General features: G+C 37.7%; 1 protein-coding gene across 2 annotated transcripts in view; it reads left to right on the top strand.

The window, feature by feature from the left end:
* The window catches only part of DMD (dystrophin), a 1,854,428-nt gene that overhangs the window by 1,688,638 nt on the left and 144,739 nt on the right, over positions 1-21,051 (top strand). The gene's annotated exons all lie outside the window — the stretch shown is intronic.

Here is a 21,051-nt window from a genome sequence, read left to right as displayed (position 1 = left end):
CCAAAGACCTCACTTAGTATGATCACCTTTGCAGAGTTAGGATTTCAACACATGAAGTTTAGGGAGGCAGACATTCAGACCATAGCGGTGTTTTTTTTCCAACATCACACAGTGTTAAACCCTAGATTGAAACCAGCATTTTCTAACTCAAGTCTGCAAATCTCTCTCATCTCATGTAAGACACTCCACAGGTTCATAGAGGAGACAGCAGAATGGGTTCAGGCCTGGTCTTCAACCTTTCACATACTGTTCCATTAAGTATTCTATTTTTCAAGTGTTCTATTAAGCATACTAATAAATGAAACATAACTTTAAAGGTTCTATTTACTTTTTAAATTCAATATGGAACTAATAAAAATTAGAAATCATTCTCCATTTAAAACTATCAAAACAACCAAATAAACACAACTATACCTGTATTGTCAGTTATAATAAACATTTAATTATAATTGCATATCAGAATCGGTACCATGTTATGACTTTATTTCTTTAAGAATAGCAAAAAAGTTGAAAGAGAATGTTAGTACTAGTTATACATCCAAAAACCTACAAATAAGATTTGGAAAGTAAATTTATTTGTTTATTTATTTATTTTAGATCTTAGACTAATTGAATAAGTTAGAAAAGCACAAATTTAATTATTCTGATAGGAATCTTTCCTCCAAAGTTGGCAGCTGTCAGTTATTCTTAGCATTTTGAACAAGATTTGGTGTAATAAAATCACCTCTTATTTCTGATAACATAGGCAAAGCACACTAAAATCTCTTGGTTTGTCTTAATGTCGCTGTGGCAGAGAACTATTCAGTTCCTTTGTCCTTTCAAGATAAAAGCCACCTCTGTATGGCTCTATAAGTCTTCAGTTCAAGGATATAACTGTTATCTTAATGGAATTGTACTTGATTATCTGATAAGTTGTTGGCAACCTACCCACATTACTTCCTTTAACTGATGTAAAATTCACTCAACGATTGACCAGCTTTATCTTACAAGTAGTGAAGGGAAAGGCTTTCTTATTCCTGTATGCACCTGGATTTCAAGCCTTTGAAAAAGATTGAAGATACCAAATGGCCTACTTGCCCTAAGTAGACGATACCCACAGACTTAACTAGTGAAGTGCTTGTCTAAAGTATGTGGAATTTTCTATTTTGAGAGGAACAAAAACACTCTTGTATTCTTTTGACAGTCTGTTCCCCGACATGTGTCCAGGTTCAAACCATTACACATCTTACTGTGCCATTGCCACTTAAATCTCACTCCTCTCCCTTTTCCCTTTGCTTCCACTTCCACTGTTCTCCCAAATGCTCTGAAGCAATCCCTTTCTCTGCCTCGGCCAAGGATAAAGTTGTCATCTTCAGTCAGTTGGCTTACTTATCTGTCTTTTGAATACTAGAGTCCTGACACTAGTTACCATTTTGAAGACTGCCTGGTTCAGACATTTGTCTTTTAGGAGGAATCCTTAATCACTGTCTTTGATTAGAGTATTTGAAGGAGTCTTTAACTGGAGCTTTTAAGGCATCAGAAAAGATTCATTGAGAATGACTGAACCCATGCTATGTAAACAAGAAGTATTTATCGTTGGCTATACACTTAATTGAAGCCTGATTAGATATAAAAACATACAAGTAGAAAATTTAAATGAACACATAAATAAATGAATGCCTATATGACTAAATGCATACCAAGGCATTCTGACATTAGCTTTCAGTTCCTCCTTAGCAGGAAGTAGACAATTCAGAAAAAGAGATTTTTATCCCATTCCCACTGTATATTATACTCTTCTCCCAACATCGTTTTTTTGTTTGTTTGTTTCCAGTTCAGAAGCAAAGAAAAGCTTTATTCTTTGGTCAAAGAATAGGGAGATGGGAGCTGGAGCTCTAGAACCATCCGTCCCCCCACCCCCCACCCCCACCCCCCCCACCCCCCGCCACTGCCAGGACAGGCTGTGGGCGGGGCTGCTCTATAGGGTCCTGTCAGTGGGGAGGGGGCCAGTGCAGCTCCCAACATCAGTTTTTATTGATTCACTTCGTTGTGCTTCATTCCAGTCCTGAGCCACGTAGGTTGCTTTCTACTATCAGAACTTTTAATACTCATTGATGAGTATTCTTGATGTTTCTGCAGTTGCACCAGGTGCAGATTTGAAATACAGATTCCTCATCAACTTGCTAAGGGATGCTATTTCCAATGTTGTACAGAGTGCCAGCTGCCAGTTACTTGCCACCTAGAATGTTCTCTCTTTAGCTCTTTCTCTTTCCCCCTCCTTGCCTCCTTCTCTTTTCCCTCTCCTTCCCTCCTTCCCCCTTCCCTTCTTCTGCCTTTTACCTTGCATTGTGGGAGTGGAAAGATTCTATTCTCATTTCCTTTTGAAAGAGACACTTTCAGATTAGAGTCTAATGAGAAAAAAACTATTCTATGATACGTATGTACAGATGTCCTAACATCATGAAACCTCCTATATAAAACTCTTACTGACTTCTTCTGTATGTACAATCTGTGTGGGCCACGCTTACACATAGTAGACATACCGTAAGTATTAGTTATTGTAGTACCCAGGCTTCCTAGGCTCTGATTTGTGCTAAAATGTATTAGTCAAATAAAAACATTCCAATACAAATTGAAGAAAGAAAGAGAGAGTCTCACTGGACACGGAGAAACATTGATTCTCAAATTTAAATGTGCATATGAAGCGCCTGAGAATCTTGTTAAAATCCAGTTTCTGATTCAGTGAATCTAGAGTGAGATCTGAGATTCTGTGTCTCTAATCATCTCTTAGGTGGTGGTGCCGCCACCCTGCTGCTGCTGTTACTTGAACAGCAAGGCAGTAGATTATTTTTGATTTACTCATTCACTTGTTCCATGATAACTCTGAAAACAGATTGCTGACTCTAAAACAATGGAGAGCACCAAATAAAAACAGTCATGTGCCTCATTTTTCAGTGTACCACCTTGAATCAAAATTATTTGAAAAACATTCGAGGTGTGCATATCTATTGTCATTTAAAATAGGTTCCAATGAAATGATATGTGAGTAGGAATATAGAGATAAATGACTTTTAATAATTTGGTTTTTGTTTAGAATTTGTGCTTCTACGGGCTTTTGAAAGAATTTGCCGTGGCTTAAATACAAGAGCACAAGATGAGGCAGTGACAGGAAAACCCGAGTGCATTTGACATCTTAGCTTATCAGGTCTAGAAGACAACCTCTGTAACTTGGTAGCGAGCTATTGGGAATATTGGTGTTCAAAGCGGTGTTTTCCCTAAGGCGAAAACAGCATCAAAATATAAAAAGCTTTTGACTTTTGGCATGAGTGATAAAGATGCAGAGCTGAGAGGCAGGTGAAAAAATTTAGCTTTTGCTTCTAAAGGCTAATTTTATGTAAGTGCTCTTGCCCAGCTGTTCTTGGTAGGTCCAGCTGCTAGCTGAGCAGGACAGGCGGTGATCCCTGCTCAGTGGCTCATTGTCACCCAGAGGCTTTGATCTGGCTAATGCATAATCAGTCAGGTTCTGAATTTTAATATCCTTCCTATTTTCATTTCACTTGTTTTACCTAAATTTATTTTCCAAAGTCCCAATATGATTTTGTTTTTTAATAAGACTATTTTTGATCATTTATTTATTTTGACATAACTAGGTTCATGACATGCCAGGTGGAGTTTATTATGCCCCTGAATCATAAACTTTTTTTTTTCTTCCTTCTTTATCTGCTTACAAGACCCAAATTGCAAAACCCAAGGATAAAGTTTTAGCTTTGGAAACACAAAACGCTGAAACCATTTTAGAGGAGAGCATTAATGAAAATCATTATCTGAGAGCCTCAGTTTAAGACTGTGAGCCCCATAGTTTATGCTTTTCTAGTCTCTCCAGAGTTGCGATGTGCATAAGTTAACACTAAGAAATGGGGGGGGGGGGAAATCCCAAATGTAAAAGTTAACTCCCTTCAACCAGTCATGTATTCTGTAGTGCATATGTGATCATTAATCAGAAAGGTGGAAATTGAGGTATTTTCCAGTATCTTCTCCATTGGTTAAATTATTTTGTGTTTATAGAACTACATATATATTTATTATTGGTAAATATATATACATACATTTTATGTATGTGTGTGTATATATGCCTAGACACCCCTATATATCCCTTAGAGGCTCGCTTCTAAGGTTGAAAGAACCAGCTGAAATTTTTGTCTCTTCACTCACAAGTGTCTATGTATTTAAGAATTTTCTTCTTTTTACACAAACAGTAAGTATTTCAAGTTGAACTAACTCTCCTTAATGCCCTAAGTAGACCAAGGCAAAAGATCCAAGTTTAGAGAAAAGGGTTGTATTATCCCACTGGTATGCTCTGGGAGTGTTAGATTTGTTTGTGGGGGGGGAAAAATTGTAATAAAGGTTTTTAAATTATTGACAATAGTTTAATTTATGTTAGCTCTTCCCGCTTCCTAGTTATCTCAGAATAGCACCTCCATGGACAGTAGAATGGTACTAACAGCCTAAATATGGTAAGCTTTAAAAGCAGATGGCTCGGGGCCATTCAGCTTATTATATCATTGCTCTCAATAGCATCACTGTTCTTCTCCAATGGCCCTCTTTGTTTTTTGCTTCATTCCTGGCACATTTCTTTAATATGTAATCTATAACATTAACATGAAAATGGCTCTCAAATACTATTACTTTCTCCATCTGTGACCCAGTACTGTTTATCATCATCTAATGATCATTCTTATTGCAGATGGCCCTCTTTAAATGCTTCGGAATCGCGTTTTAAAGACACTGAGGGTGCTTTCTACGTAGATTGACAGACTGAATGGTTTAATATCTAAAACCTCGAGTCTACACAACGTGTGATAAATGACTGGAGATGCAAAGCACCAGTCAGTTCCAAAGCAAGGTGTAAAAGGGACCGGAGGAGAGTGATAAAAAGAGGAACGGGTGTGTGTGTGTGTGTGTGTGTGTGTGTGTGTGGCATTAGCATTAATTTTAAGGGGAATTGGAGTAGGAAGAACAGAACTTAATCATAAGAAACAGTTCTTTATTGCAATTCTTGAGGAAGGAGTTTATGTTTCCTTTCTGACAAAATAACTATTGCAGTGATAGGAAAGAAATGATAACCGACTAACAGTTGAGTTTTCCATGGCTCAACATACACTCAGTTTCTAGGTTGAGATTCCAGACTCCTGAGTGCCACAGGACCTCTTTAGTTCGTTCTTTTTTTCTTTCTCAAGACCATATCACCAATAATTTTTTGTCTTCATGGACTTTCTTTCTCCTCTGTAGTCTTCTTTCCAATGCTGGATGTTATCAATAAAATATCTGGGTTGGAGCAGAAGTATTGCTTGTAATGCCTCCGTTGGGTAGGAAAGTGTTAAGAGTCTGTTGACGACACTGCCATTCCTAGATGAGGTCAAAAACAGGATTTTCTTTATCTGCTTGATAGTTTCATTTTCTTTTTTCTCTCTAAAGTTATGCTCTTCACAAAAATTGGCCCACATGTTTTATCATTCTCAACATAACGTTTGTGGTCCTTGACATTACTCTCATATCAGAGGATAAATGGTGACTAAGATGAAAAGTAGACCAGGAGAAAGCAGTTAGGAATACCAAGCTAAGTGTGAATTTTTATGACAGTACAATGCAAAACTTTCATAACTACTATCTTTAACAAGTTGGTGGCACTTGCTTCAGAGAGCTAACCTCAGAAAAGAAAGGTATTTCCTGACCTTAAAATATAATTTTTCAAAAAAAATTTAATTCTGTAGGGTTGGCCATATTTGGGGCTTTCCTCACCGTTCAGACACTATGTCTGAATTTTATCTTAGGTTTAAATTTTCCAAGTTGAAAAGATACATATAAATATAAACTCCATCTGTAAAAACATAACCATTTTCATTCCTCTGAAGGTTTTTTTTTAATTTGCTGGATTTCAACTGTTGTACATTTGTTAATTTTTATGTAGAAATTGAAATTTAGGCACAACCTAATCAAAGAGGTTTGCTCTTTCAGTAAGAAATTTCACCTAAAATTTGATTAAATTCATTATTATTAAAGTTTGTTGAAGTTTCTTTTAGTTAGAAAAATTTTAAAATACGAGTTGATAGATTTATACAGAAAATTATAGAAATTAAAAAGAATAACCAAGGATGAATTTTATTTATAATTCTTTTATGACATACATATATTGCTGCCTTCATTTTCAGAATAATGCATATTATTATTAAATTTGAAAATATTCTAAAACTGAAAGTCAGTCTCCACATGATTCAAAACATACCTTTTTTTGGATAAGTCTTTTTAAGATAATAGTTGAAATGTATTCAGTTCGTACCTTCACACTTAATCCGTGTGCATGGTCTTTCTTGTTTTTCCCTACCTCTCCTCTAACTGTCCTTTACAAAGATAAGAAGTTTTGCTTCCCGACACAAAATTCCCTTGATTATATATTAGAAAGAACTGACACTTTGTAGCAAAGTTTAGGAAAAGCTAACACAAGTAGAGCTTCTGTGAAATCTGTTTTACAAAAAAAATACTGGATTTACTGCTGATAAACAATGGATTTTTTATTTTTACCATTTGCATTTGCTCTTCATTGAAACTCATAAGCAACTTTATTAGTTTTTGGTAGCACATTTCTTTTTGCCGTGGGTAAAGTTGCTTCCTCAGTAAAATGTTCACTTATAGTATTCAGAACATTGAAATATAACCAGTGTCACCAAAGGGTAGAAAGTAGAGGCAAAGAGATGATCAACCAATTTTCCCCTCAGTGAATGATCTGCTGTCAAGTGCTACAATCACATTTCATTTATAAAGGGAACTTTGAGTGAAGTCTATGTTTTGCATACATGTCTTTACATTTGACTATAATTGAATATAAATATATGCCAATTATTTAGCTCTAGTTAAAGTCTGCTAAAATATATGGAGGCTTGTGGGTGATGCAAATTGGAAATTTGCATAGATTTAGGGTGCAATTTCAAAAAAGTAAATAAACATTATTTTTCCTCTGTGACTAAAAGACCCAGGTATATTATCTTGTTTACTCACCAAACAAAAACCAACCACCAAAAAGCAATGAAACAAATCTCTTGTAATCTTCTCAACCCCTCCACTGCCATTGCCATGACTTACAAGTCAGACATAGAGAACCACTTCTTCACTGAAAGACATAAATTCGTTAGAGGGTCACAGATGAATAAGGAGCAAGCTAATACAATCTGAAACATTCAAATCACTTATTTTTTAGGAAAGTATCCTGGCTTTTTAAATGGCATAAATCCAATCAAAATGTTATTCAAGTTTAATGGGAACAAGATTCTTTTCTAGACTGTCTCAGAGACAGTATCAAGTCCTATTTTTGTTGTAAAATAAATAAAATCAATTCAGAGGCCAGGTCTGATTTGCTAGAAGTGCTGTCATGTGATGCTAATGTCAGACCTCTATCTGGATACACAGCCCCTCTTTCTACTCAATGGGAATGTGTTCTTCTTACCTACTAGCAATTAAAACCTTATTCCTTCCATGGGAAGAGTTACTGGTGGTAGTCTTGGAGAAAACATGGGAAGGGAAGGGAATTGGTGATGTCATACAAGAAGATAAGAAAGTATTTTGACATTTAAAAAGTACAAAGATGAATTTGTAAAATTATAAACCAGTAAGCTTGGCGTTAGCAAACAATAAAATTCTAGAAAATGCCATTAAAGTGATGAATAATGGGTACTTAGAAAAACACACTCCTGGGAGTCAGTATGATATCCTCAAACTCTGCCATACCAAATTTACCTCATTTCCATTTTTGTTATGGCTACTTAAATGAGAAGACAGACTGTATTTTATGATTTTCACACCACATTTTTCAAGTTCTCTTTGGAGGATCTTGGGAACAAGATAAAGAACAGTGGGCTGGGTAGTAGGGTGAATTTGTAGCTGATAAAGACATTCAAAGAGTGTCAATTGGTAGATCAGAGTTAACTTGCAATAGAGTCTCTGTCCTTGGCCCTGTATCTTAAATATCCACGCCTTTGCACATGGTTATTTCTTCTTCGATCATGTTTCCTTTCATAATCTCAGCCCTCTACCTGAAGACCTCAGTTAGCCAATTTTATCCATGCATCACTACCTCTGTGAACCCTCCTTTGGCTGTATTCAGTGAGCACAGCTTTTCACCAGCACTTATCTAACTAAATTGTGATTGTTTGCTTATACATATGTCTCTTGTTCTAGTGTATGAATGCCAAGAAGATAAGGACCACTTGGATCCATTTTGGTTTCTTTACTACCTAATATAACTGAGTCTGTAATAGGTGCTCAGTTATTAATGGAATGATTGTAGGTAATAGCTCTATTTATAAAATTTGAAATTGACAAGTTTTTAATACTTTACGTGATAAATATATAAAAATTCTAATAGATTGAAATCAGTTAGAACATTTCTTATCACAAGATGACCTATGAAAGCATATTTAACTAAGACATAACTGTCACATTTACACTCAGTAATCAATTTAAAAACATGGGAAGGAAGAGGCCTTATTAATACCAGGTTACGTTTAAAAATCCTTGGGTTTTTAGTAATCCACAAATTCAGTGTGAACAAAAGTTTGATGGCATTTATAAAACTAAAATGCTGCAACAGATGTAGATGGCATTAATAAGGAAAAAAGGGTCCTAAGCATCCCACTTACTCAGTTCTGGATATCACATTTTAAGTGGATCTTGTTTCTCACAGTGTCACCAGAACAGCCAAGGGTCTATAGGCCATATCATATAAGACTTACAAAACAGAAGTAGACACGGGTACTTAGCTTTAGCTTAGAGAGAAGTAGTGTTAAGGAAGATAACAATAGGGGGTCTGAAGTATTCAGAAGATTAGAAGAAATATGTTTTGTTGCATTTTGGTTGTTGTTTTTTTTTGTTTATTCTTTCTCATTTTATTTTTTCCTGTTTTGCCCAGAGAACAGATTCAGCTGCATATGTAGAAGTTGCAAGAAAGCAAATTTTAATTAAATATTAAAGAAAATTTTGTGATTAAGCTATCAAAAAGCAGAATCTACTGCCTTAAAAAGCAGTAAACTCCTTATACAGTAGATATTCAGGGCTAAAATGACTGTCTCACCCTTAAAGGCAATTTCCATGTTGGATGAGAGGATGTAATTCATTAACCTTTAAGGTCGCTTCTGAGTCTAATGTTTTGATGTTTTCAGAATTAATCAGAAGGGACTGACATCATGACCTGAATCTGTCCTATATTTATATAAACATCCTGTGTAATGTAACTCATTTTCTGTCCAACTGTATACATTTTTTTAATGTTAAATTTGATTTTAGGGTAAATTCTTTTAAAAAAAACTTTAAAAATCATCTTTATTAAAGGATAATTTACACACAGTAGACTGTATCCATTTAAAGTGTACAATTTACTATTTTTTGACAGATACATACCCATGAAACCACTGCTATAATCAAAGTACAAAACACTCTCATCCCTGAAAAACCTTCCTTGTGCTCCTTTGCAGGCCGTTCTTCCCTTCACCCCTGGCCCCAGGCAACCACTGATCTTATTTCTGTCACTGTAGATTCAATTGCATTTTTGAGTATTTTATACAAGTGGAATTGTACGATATTTTTGTGTGGCTGGTTTCTTACATAGTGACTTTGAATATCAGTAGTTTGAAAATAAGTAGTTCATTTCCTCTCCATTGTGGAGTTCTTTCTATTGTATGGATATAGCATATTTTATTTATCCATCCATCTCCTGGTAGACATTTGGGTTGTTTCCAGTTGGGGGATATTATGAATAAAGCTGCTAAAAACTGTATACTTGTTCTTCTACCTAGACTTAGAAATCTTAATTTTGGGAAGCACACTATAAAAATAACGTCACGGGTTATGTGTGTATTTGTTTATTGTGTTCAAGTGTTATCTTAGTTAACAAGCAGCTAGTTGGCAAGTACCAAGACTAAACTGAGCACATATATCATCCGAGTTCTGTGAGAAAATCTTAGTTTCTCACATTCTTTCCCAGTAGTAGATGTATACCAGCTATCTTTTGCTATATAATAAACTACCCCAACACAGAGGCCAGCAAACTTTTCTCTAAAGGACCACATACTAAATATTTTACTACACATGGTCTCTGTTGCATATTCTTTTTTTTAAAACAACTCTTTAAAAATGTAAAAATCATACTTAGGTGGTAGGCTATAAACACAGCCACAAGCCAGACTTGGTCTATGAGCCATAGTTTGTAGATCCCTTAACACAACAACGACTTACTTCGCTCACTATTTGATGGATGTCCTGGGCTATTTTGGTAGTCCAGACTAGCTACTACAGCAGCAGCCTCCTCTTATCCATGGGGGATATGCTCCAAGACCTCCAGTAGATGCCTGAGACCATGGATAGCACCGAACCCTATATATACTGTGTTTTTTCCCATACATACATACCTATGATCAAGTGTAATTTATCAATTAGGCATAGTAGAAGATTAACAATAATAATAAATTAGAACACTAACAGCAATATTGTAATAAAAGTTACGAGTGTGGTGTCTTTCTCACTCTCTCTCAAAATATCTTATTGTACAAATTTAATGCCTTTTCCATCTTAACTAAGCACTTACCACACACTGTGGCCATAACTTTTGCAGTCTGAGGTGCAACAGTAAAACTAGCATCAATTTCTTTTTCCTTCTTCACAATTTAACAGTTAGAAGGTTCATTCTTACCATAGATCTTAGCAACGTCAGCATGCGGTTATTTTTTCATTCTCTATTAAGTCAAGAACTTTGACCTTTTCACTTAAAGGAAACACTTATGACTTCCCTTTGGCATATCCGAATTGCCAGCATCACTATTCTTGTGCTTTGCGGCCGTTATTAAGTAAAATGAGGGTGACTTGAACACAAGCACCGCGATATTGCGACAGTCGATCTGATAACAGAGAGGGCTACCAAGTGACTAACAGGCGGGATACACTGGACAAAGAGATCATCCTTGGCGGGACGTACAACATGAGATTTCATCACACTACTGAGAGCGGTATGCAATTTAAAACTTATGAATTGTTTATTTCTGGAATTTTGCATTTAATATTTTCAGACCGCCGCTGACTGCGGGTGACTGAGATTGTGGAAAGCCGGAACGCACATGAGGGAGGGCTGCTATCTTCTTTTCTAGGCCCGCTTATTCATCTGTGTTCAGCTAGTGGCTGGATGAACTGTCATGACTAATTCGCATGTCTGTTGGTTGACAGGTCGTTTAAGAACAGATGCCGCCAGGTCTGTGTGTCTTAGCATCCAATAGGCTAGCCCAAGCTTCTTTACATAGAGACTTACCAAGTTTTTGTTCGTGTCATATTTGATATTGTCTCTTGGCCAAAACAAGTCATGTCATAGGGTCATTCCAGATACAAGGGGTGGAGAAAGACTCCACCTTCTGATGGGAGGGGACAGAAAGTCACATTGCAAGATTTGGATACTGGGGAGGGGGCCAGAATTTGTGTCCATTTTGCAGTATATAACAAGGTACTGGAGAAAAGTTACTAGCAAGTTCTTTTGTGAACTGAGAGGACTTTGATTTTCAGTGTATGTAAAATGAGATGTGCTATGATAATTCTTGCTTTGTGAGTAACCACTGCTGAGCTAGGCAGTTGGTTTGTGGCTTCGCAGTCAATGATGGAAATACAGTATCCATAGCCTAGTGATTTTAAAGTATAAAAAATATGGATGACAAATATAGTTGATTAACCGTTTACTGCTGAGAATTTAATGAATGCTGCTGTGATTAAATATTGAAGAATGGTCATGACGTCCGTTCTGGTTACTCTCCTAGCTGGCCACTCTTTTAAAAAGAATTTTATTCTTCAAGCTGTTATTATTTTTACTCTTAATACGTGTCATATCTCCATAGCCATAAACTGTGTATGAAATATAATGTTGTACACATGAAACTTATATGATGTTATAAACCGATGTAACCTCATAAGAAAAAAATTAAAAAAGAAAAAAAGTTCTTATAGTCGTATAAGAATCTCTTTTTTTCTTTTTGTAGAACTATAATCCTTGCCAGTCTTCATAAACACTTATTCAGATGAATTTCCCCAAGCAGTTAATAGAATGAATTTGTAGGTATTAAATAGAATGAGGACCATTCAGCCCTAAAATGTCACCACTCTGTCAGACATACACTTGCCAATTTGTTGGCCTTGACCTGGGCATGCTAGCAAGGGCTTTAGATGAGGTCCCATTGCAGGATGAGAGCAGAAGAATTATTTCTCATTTTACGTTTTGAAGCGTGTTTCTCAGACAGTCAACGTGCAGTTGTGTATAGTAGTGTGAGCTACTTGTTACTCCCCTTGACAATACTTTTAGCAGCAATGTTTTTCCTTCTGCAGTATGACAGTGTCACCATGCCATTCGGAATAAAAAGAAAGGGCTGAGTGATTCTGAGTACACTTTCAAACAGCCACGCTTGGGAACGGCTGGCAGGGGAGACACTCCCTAAAACTTGAAGCATATTCTCAGCCCCTGCAGCGCCTCTGTGGCTCGAACTTCAGACTTGATGAACGCCTCCCTAGCTCATTCCTTCTCCTGAATCTTTTAATTTCCCTCTGGTGTCTCATAATGCTCCAGCCCTTACCGGGGAAGAAAACTTCAAATTCTCTGCTCTTAGCTTACTTCCAAATCTTAGTCTAGAGAAATTTTATTTAAGCGTAATTGTCCGATAGGCATACAGTCCCTCCATTTCTCTATGCAGTAGACATTTTTGGCTTTCAGCTTTTTTGTCCAATCCATAGTAAAAATTGCATTTTTATATACCATCCCAGTGCAAACACACACACACACACACCCACACACAAACACGTATCTATATCTACAAATATCTATTTGTATAATGGAAAGAAGAGTTTCACAAAACATTGCTTATACTTACTAGAGAATTCATTTTCGTATTTTCTCTGCTTTTTCATTAAAAACAACTTTAGTGGTGACACACTATATAGATTTCATGACCTATTAATGGTTCATGACATGCGATTTGGAAAAACGCTGTACCTTGTTTAGCCCTACTGTTGGTCTGGCCATCAGAAAACTGCATTATTGGACCACTTTGCCTTGATCTCCATAAGATTGCGTCATACCCCTAGCTTATGTTGAGGGACACTGTAAAGACAACTACTGAAGGTATCTCGTTGAAGACTGACATCATGCAGTGTCTCGCATCTGAAAATCCATGCAGTAATTGGTTTAGACCTAAGAGCAGGATTTAGATTTTGCTTTGCTTAAAAAATTGTATTCTTTTCCCCTTATCAATAATCCAAGTAATGGAATTGATCATATTTCCTTTTGTAGTTTTCTTTTTGTTTTTGGCCTCCAGAAAGCCCACAGTGAAATTATGTCCCCTTTAAAAAACTTTTTCTTGAAATCTATTGACATTTAGAACAAGGTTTAGTCTTAATTATACATAACAATTCATTTTTCACAGTTTGAACACACCCATTTAACCAGCATCCAGATCAAAAAAAATAGAATATTACCAGCCCCCAGAAGCCCCCTTGTGCCCTCTTCTAATCATTACCCACCCTCTAAAGGTGGCCACTGTCTTGACTTTGAACACCATAAATTCATCTGGCCTATTTTTGTACTTTATATAAGTGGAATCATACAGCATGTACTCTCCTGTGCCTGGCTTTTTAAAACTTAGATTCATCCCTATTGTATGACGTTGTTCCTTCTCATTGCTGTATAATATTCCATTGTGTAAATATGCAAAAATTTATAATCTACTGTTGATGGACATTTGGTATGAAGAATGATACTCTAAACATCCTAAAAGTGTCTTTTGGAGAATATATGTATACCTCCGTTTTGGAAATATATCAAGAAGTGGAATTTTCTGGGTCATAGGAAATGCATGTGTTCAGCTTTTGCACATTCTGCCAGTTTTCCCATGTGGTTGTACCAATTTACATTCCTATCATCAAAGCATGAGCGTTCTGTTTGTTCCACATCCTTCCCAATACTTTGTATTGTTGGTCTTCCTCATTCTGGTTGGTGTGCTTAGCTAAATCTACTGGGTACATCAAGCCCTATGGCCTTCAAATCTGAGTTCTACTTTTTCCTCTCTTCATATTTTATTCTGTTTCCTTAATCCTGACTTTTATCTATTAATTTATGAAATTGATACATTCCTAGAAGTTGCCCTAAAGCCTCTGTGGAACAGTATGAGGTATAAATGCATACATAGTATATACACAAATAGGAATCCTTAGCTAATGGTGCTATTATCAAAAATCCTAGTCTTCCCTTTCTTCCAGTCCTTACCTCCAATTGGTTGAAAAGCAGCATTGATTCTGTCCTATAATCTGTCTTGAATTCAACTTTTCCACCAATTCCCAGGGCTCCTTTCTTGGTTCAGGCCTTCATCCTCTCTTAACTATTGTTACAGTCTCCTTGGCATACATTCCCATTCTGATGCTTATTTCTTCCCACTCTAAGTTTAATTCTGTTTAAAAAGAAAAATATTCAAAAGTATAAGCGATGCCAATTTTTTCTTCTCTATCCACCATTTGAGAAAGGGCTTCTAAAGGATAAGAGTAATTCAAGCTATGAGGACCTAGATTTCCACATTAGAGACTTGATAGTAACTCAAGAATGTACAAGATTTTCTAATGAGGACGGGGATATTTTTGCATATTAGCCTTCCGAAGATAGAAAACCCAATATTGGCCCAATACTTCTTTGAACTCCAAAAAATCATCATCTGACTTCATAGCACAGCAGTATGTTAACATTAAAAAAAAATCTATGCCTTAGTAAATTATTAATGTGAGAGATTAGCTCACAGAGTCAACTTAAAAAACTTGCTTCAGCTCTTCTTACACTAACAAAAACATGCATGAAACCTGGTGATTTAAGCCTAGTTTGCTCTTAATTGAAATGTGTGTTCTCTAATCCTAAGAGGTCAAACTAACTACCTTTACCTTGCTTCTTTTTTCATGTCCCTGTCTGTGTATTTGTAATCTGTCTTATACTGTGCTGCATCACGTATGAGTTTATCTCCTCCCCTCCACTAGATTGTAAGCTCCTTCAGGTCAAGGCCATATTTGGGTCCCTCTGATAGAGGAACTTGATTACAGTGTTGAAATAGTAAAATATTTCCATCTCCATCCTCCAAACACTTCCCCGGTTTTACTGATAGTAATGAAAAATGAGAAGGGTTTGACTGATAAGCAAGACATATGTAAATGCTCCAGAAATACACCACGATTGCAGTCATTTAAAGAAATGCATTTGGTGAATATTTAATAGTGAAACAGTCTAGGTGTGGCACATAAAAAAGATTTCTTGGGAATTTTTGGATTAATTAAAATTCCTTGCATTCATATTTCCCTTTTATCTTCAAAAATGCCTTGACAAAAATAAACTAGAGCTAAAGTATAAGATTCAGCCTTTGCTAAGTCATTAGTTGCTTAAATCGGTTTTTAACCTCCATGTCTCCCTTTTTGGATTTTTGGTTCTGCAGGGAGTTTCTCCCACATCCTGGCTGTTCAAGGCCCGCACCAGGACTTCTCCATCAGGATGCAGGGAATCTTCCTCGCCCACTGTCCCCCAGAAAATCAGTATTCACTTGTTCATTTACTACTCAAGGGTTCTGCTCTCTACTGCCTTTTAACGTGTGTGAATACTATTGATATTTTCACCCCAGCCCCAAAGAGTAATAGCAAATGGTGTAAACTTCACTCCTGTATCAGGCTTGTGGTTAGTGATTTCTCTTGGGAAAAAAATCTTATTTTATCCACTTGCTTCCTTCTTAAATGTAAAAAACAGAAGAAAGATTCCCTTTGCAAATCACTAAAGAGGAAAGACAAACTCTTAGACCTGTCGTTTTCCCTCATACAACAGTCTAAAAATGGAAAGTTAGAGTAACTGTGCTGAATTTATTTTGTGCTGTGTTCCTAACAGACTTCCTGGACGTATTGGGTTTGCCTTTAAGGAATCATACCTGCACAACAGGCTACTTTTGCATGAACATAGCATCCCCCAGCCTTCAAATCTCTTTCATAGCCATTATGTCCTTTGACCGACACTCTGGGCCCCCCTCCCCACCTCCCTGAGCAGTAGTATCCGAATTTTACAGGCGAGTCAACAGAGCTCCAGAGGGGTTAAGTGACTGGTCTCCGAGGGTTAAGTGACTGGCCTTTAAGGGCCAGAATTGGTCTGGAGCTCTGTCTTGCTTGCCTTAATGCCTCTGCCAGAATATACAGCTACTGCTTGCTGAAGATTAAGAAGCTGCTTTGATTCTGGTAGATTATCATCTCAAAGGGGCAAAAAAAAACAAAACCTGGTGTCTTCATTCAGTAGCATTTGAATATTAAGTTTTCCTTATCTGTTTCAACTTAGGAAGACTTCCTTGTTCGCTTAATTGACTGCTGATTCCTTTGTTTACTTTTTTCCAGTCTCAAGAACCAAGTCAAAAGTATTAAAAATGGTTACATTAGCACTTAACTATTTTATGAAATTCGAGTATTTCAGAAAGGGGTAATTTAAGCAGGAATGTATGTAGAATTTTGCATTTTTAATTAAAAAGCCTCCGAATGAAATGAACCTCTGACAGTAACAGATGACTAGTTCTAAAAGCTGCGTTACTATTTGATATATGTTCAGTATTTTCTTGTGGATAATAAGTTCTGTGACTTGTTTCAAGAAAAGTGACAGGACTAAAACAATTAAAAAAGACAAAGCTGCTCTTTTTTAATCATATGCTCATAAATAAAACTGGGTTGTGAATTATTTCCAGAGAAGCAATTGACAAAGTATAAGTAAATCACTCTAAGAACTAAAGCTGTCTTGCTTTTTTTTAAAAAATGTTCAAACCAAACCACTATCCTAGTCCAATGATGAATTTCCTTTGACAAATAAATATTTACAAAGTATGAAATATAGACTTTGTGTACTTCCTAAGGCGAAAGCATAGTGTTTAAATTAAAATTTAATATTTTTCTTCTCCTCAAATACACAAAAATAAGAACATAACTTAAAAATAATTCTCTTGCAGCAGACTGTCCATTAATCATCCTTTAGATAATATCGGCTTTGTGAATGTTCAGGTAGAAAGAAAAACTAATTTCTAGATTGATCAAAAATCTGAGAGTATTTATGGATTTGAAGAAAACAATAAAATCTGGCAAAACAGAATTTTCTGTAACTCCCATTAAGTCAAGAAGGACATATCTTTCAACTGCCTCCCACTTTCCTATAAAAACAGTCTTCATGTGGTAAAGGGTTTGATTGGGTAGATCAAAGGGTTAATTTACTTATGATTTGAGAAAAGACTGAGACTTCCCTTATTTTTTTTAATCTGTGGTGTGTGGGAGGAAGGTAGAAGGAGGCCCCAGAATGAATTCACTAATTGGGGTTTTCACCTGCTGTGAGTCTAATCGAATACAAAGCCTTATTTGTAGCTGAAGAGGAAGGCCGATTATGCAGAGTGTCAGAATTTCTGCCTAGTTTTGAAATTCCTGTTATTTGGCACCACCATTTGGGAAAGGCAGACAAATAATTACAGCTTTGAGCTGTTGTTAAGGTGGACCCGGAACGCTGTATTCAGATCTGCTTGAACCACCTTAACCAGTATCCATTTAGAGCAGGAGGTGGTGTGCTTCCTACACTCCGGTAGCAGTATTGCTGGCAGGCTAATAGGTACTAGGAATTCTTTCCCGGGAAGCCACCACCAGGCCTGTGAGGTTAATGAAGTGTGGCTTTATTTTAGTGAAGATGCTAAACTTCACGTCTTTTTAGATGTTTGGTTTGATATAGGTGGATCCAGGAAGCTTTGAAAAATCTTATTAAAAGAACACGGCATGAGAGTGAAGGCACGTTCGACTTTATCTGGAACCTGTTTGGTGAAATCTCTGGTTTAGATGGTAGCTGGCTCAGAGAACTTTCCTCAGTCTGGCTTACTCTGCCTCCCTGCAGGGGAAGGGCCTGGAAAAATAGGCTTTTGTGTGGGTGTGAAGTGTTCTGTGTCTGAATGTAGAGGCCTCTTCCTTTAGTAGTTTAATGAGAACTGACTGGATATTCTTATATCCAGGAGATGTTGGTTTCATATCGATCTGAAGGGATTGTTAGACATTTTAATTAGTACACCATGGTATTTGCCACAACTATGACTCACCATCACTGTAAGCGTTTGGTAGACGACTGATTCACTGTTCATGGCTAATACTTGTACTAGGCAAAGAGAAACACGGAATCCTTGTGTGTTTACTGGATACCCAGACTTTGAAATTTTACTATAAAATATGTGTTATGCTTCAATGAAGCTGTACCTATATTCCAAATGGACTTTTATAAAGTGATACAGGTTATACTTCAGATTGGTTAGGGAACAAAAGGCAGTTCAGATGGAGACTCTTGGAGCGAGAGGGAAGCGGGACCCTAGGGGGTGGGGAAGTCCCTCAGGGCCATCCCCAGGTAAGTGCCCGCTGCAAACCATTCCCTGTCCTTTCCTTTCCCTTGCTGCTCTTCCTTTTACACTGGTAAAATCAGGCTACCGTTGAAAGCACAAGCAGCCTAAAAGGAAAAGGATGTGTGTATGTGTGAGGCAGGAGCAGCCTGGCCTCTGTCCTTGGCCCTTCATGCCCTCCATAGATGGGCTCCTTCAACACCGTGCCCTCCCACACCACCATTTCAGATCGATAGCTCCAATCCAAACGTCTTCCCTCCGAGTTCTAGACTTAGATTCCCAACTGCCTGTCACATCACACTGCCACCTTAAAGTCATCAGGCTCAGGACTGAATTTATCATCTGTCCCTTGACCCTCTTTTGCCTAAATGTGCCCCTCTTCTGAAATTCCTGGCTTTGTGAATATTACTTATCCAGTCTTGGGAGTCACCCTCAAATGGTAATCCTCAAGCTGCTGCATATTAGAATCACCTGGGGGGCCTTAACTGTCCCAGTGCCCAAGGCCAATTAAATCAGAATTTCAGGGTGGTGAGACCTAGGCATCCAATTTTTTCAGCGCTTCCCAGGTGATTCCAGTGGTGGCCAAGCTTGAGGCCTATTGCCGTAGGCCTTCCCTCTCTTTAATTCATACATCCAATCAGTCAAGACTCCTGTCATGTTTACGTGATTGCATTCTCCACTCTTTCCGCCAGAGCCGTTGTTCAGCTCCCCACCATCCTGCAGTCACCTTGTATCTGGTGTCCTAAATCCAGACTCTTCTGATCCAGCCCCACGCCACTGCCCGAGTAATTTTTCTAAAAGACAGATCTGACAGAGCCACACTCATGCTTAAATTCCTTCTTTAAAGAGCTTCCCTGTACCTTTCAGGATACAGGTCAAACTCTGGAACATCACACTAGGTCCTTCTCCATTTGTCCGCCTCTCTGATCTTTATCTTGACGTTCTCTCCCAAAGATCAAGCAGAGCACAGAAGCTCTTAGAAAGAGTAAGCTGTTTCTGGCCTATTTACCTTCACTCCTGCTGTTAGCACCACTCATAATTATTGACTTGCCTTTACCCTTCAATAAGCCAGAAGCTCCCTTTGAGTTTACAGAGGAAGCTTCTAGAAATAACTATCTAGTTAACTAGCCTAGTCTCCTTTTCAGCTCCAACAGGTGGAGTTTTCTTTCTCTTCCATTAGTGGTCCCCACTCAGCAATCAATCTAGTGCCCCAGAGAGTGGCTTTGACTAGGTGGGTCCCTGTTTGGTCACGGTCCTAGGAGCAATGGATGGAACATTCAAAGGTGGTACTTGAAGAGAGTGTGATAAAAAGGTTATTTACAAAAATCTGGGTAGTGTAGGGGAAGGAACAAGGGCAAGGGGAGAGAATGGTTTCAGGAACCTGGAGCATGCTGTGGGTGTAGAAATGACTGCCCAACAAGACTTGTGGCTGGGGAGGGATAAAGAAACTCCGCCACTGCCAGGCTCGAGACCAACAGGAGAGAGCCTGGGGAATAAATACCCCAACATCTCTCTCCTCCTGTCCTTTCATCTCCTGCTTTTTGCCTTTCACCATTGCCTCTCATTGGCTGAAAGCAAAAGGGAGCCAAAGGGCAAGAGAGCCTGACTGTTGCCATCCACAAAGATCCAACCTCCTGGGCCACAGACTGGAGTAGAGACAGGCAGAGAATAGAGCTGGAGGGGAGGATGGGCGAATATCCAGCACTGTCCCTTAGATCAGAGAGATCCTCATTTTTCTAAAGTACCTACAACATTTAAGTGGTTCAAAGACTGGAGTTTGGGGTATGGAAAAATTTATGAGGTTGCCTTCCTAGAACTTAGCCTATCTCGTCCCCTCCTTACCTCTATTTCTAGCACCTTTACTCTCCTCTGCTGTCAGCCAGCAGTGAGATGGCTTATGAACACATGAGGAAAAAATACAGATCTTCCCCCACAGTAAGAGAAGCCACTTCTCCAGGGCAGCATAACAGAGTGGTTAAGAGCACGGGCCTTGAGGCCAGACTCCCTAGTTCCCGTCCTTGCTGTGCCACATTCTAGCTGCGGTGTTGGGAACAAGTAGCTCATGGTAGGTTTTAAAGGCAGAATTTCCACTTAAGTTTTTTCTGGTGGCAGAGCCCCATGCTCCTTTCAAGTCTGTGGTTCACATCAAAACAGTAATAATAATAGTAATAATAACAATAATGAGGAGGAGGAGAAGAGCTACTACAAACAAGCAATTAATGTGGTATCGTACATGGCATCACTATATAATTTATATGTGAAATGAAGATATATAAATTATGTTCTTAATGTCTTTCCCTAATAAGCAAACTTCAGTCTGACTGAAATTAACACCAGAACAGTTGCTGTGATGCCCATGTCACTTCTTACCAATATTTAATTTCGCTATTTAATTTCAAAAACAACATCAAGATTTGGGACAAGCCTTCAAGTGCCTATAACTCCAGTCTAAAAAAGAACTTAAAAAAGTATTTTTGAGGATTGCCATCTGTCAAATTTAAGAAAAAAACTTGAATAGCAATTTCTTTTTTTCCATTCTTTTTTGTTTATTTGTTTGTTCCTAGTTGTTCTCTAGTTGGGCACTGAGAAAACAGAC

The sequence above is a fragment of the Vicugna pacos genome, chromosome X (genome assembly GCF_048564905.1).
Source record: "Vicugna pacos chromosome X, VicPac4, whole genome shotgun sequence".
Taxonomy (NCBI): Eukaryota; Metazoa; Chordata; class Mammalia; order Artiodactyla; family Camelidae; genus Vicugna; species Vicugna pacos.
This window is presented reverse-complemented; position numbering and strand designations above follow the sequence as displayed.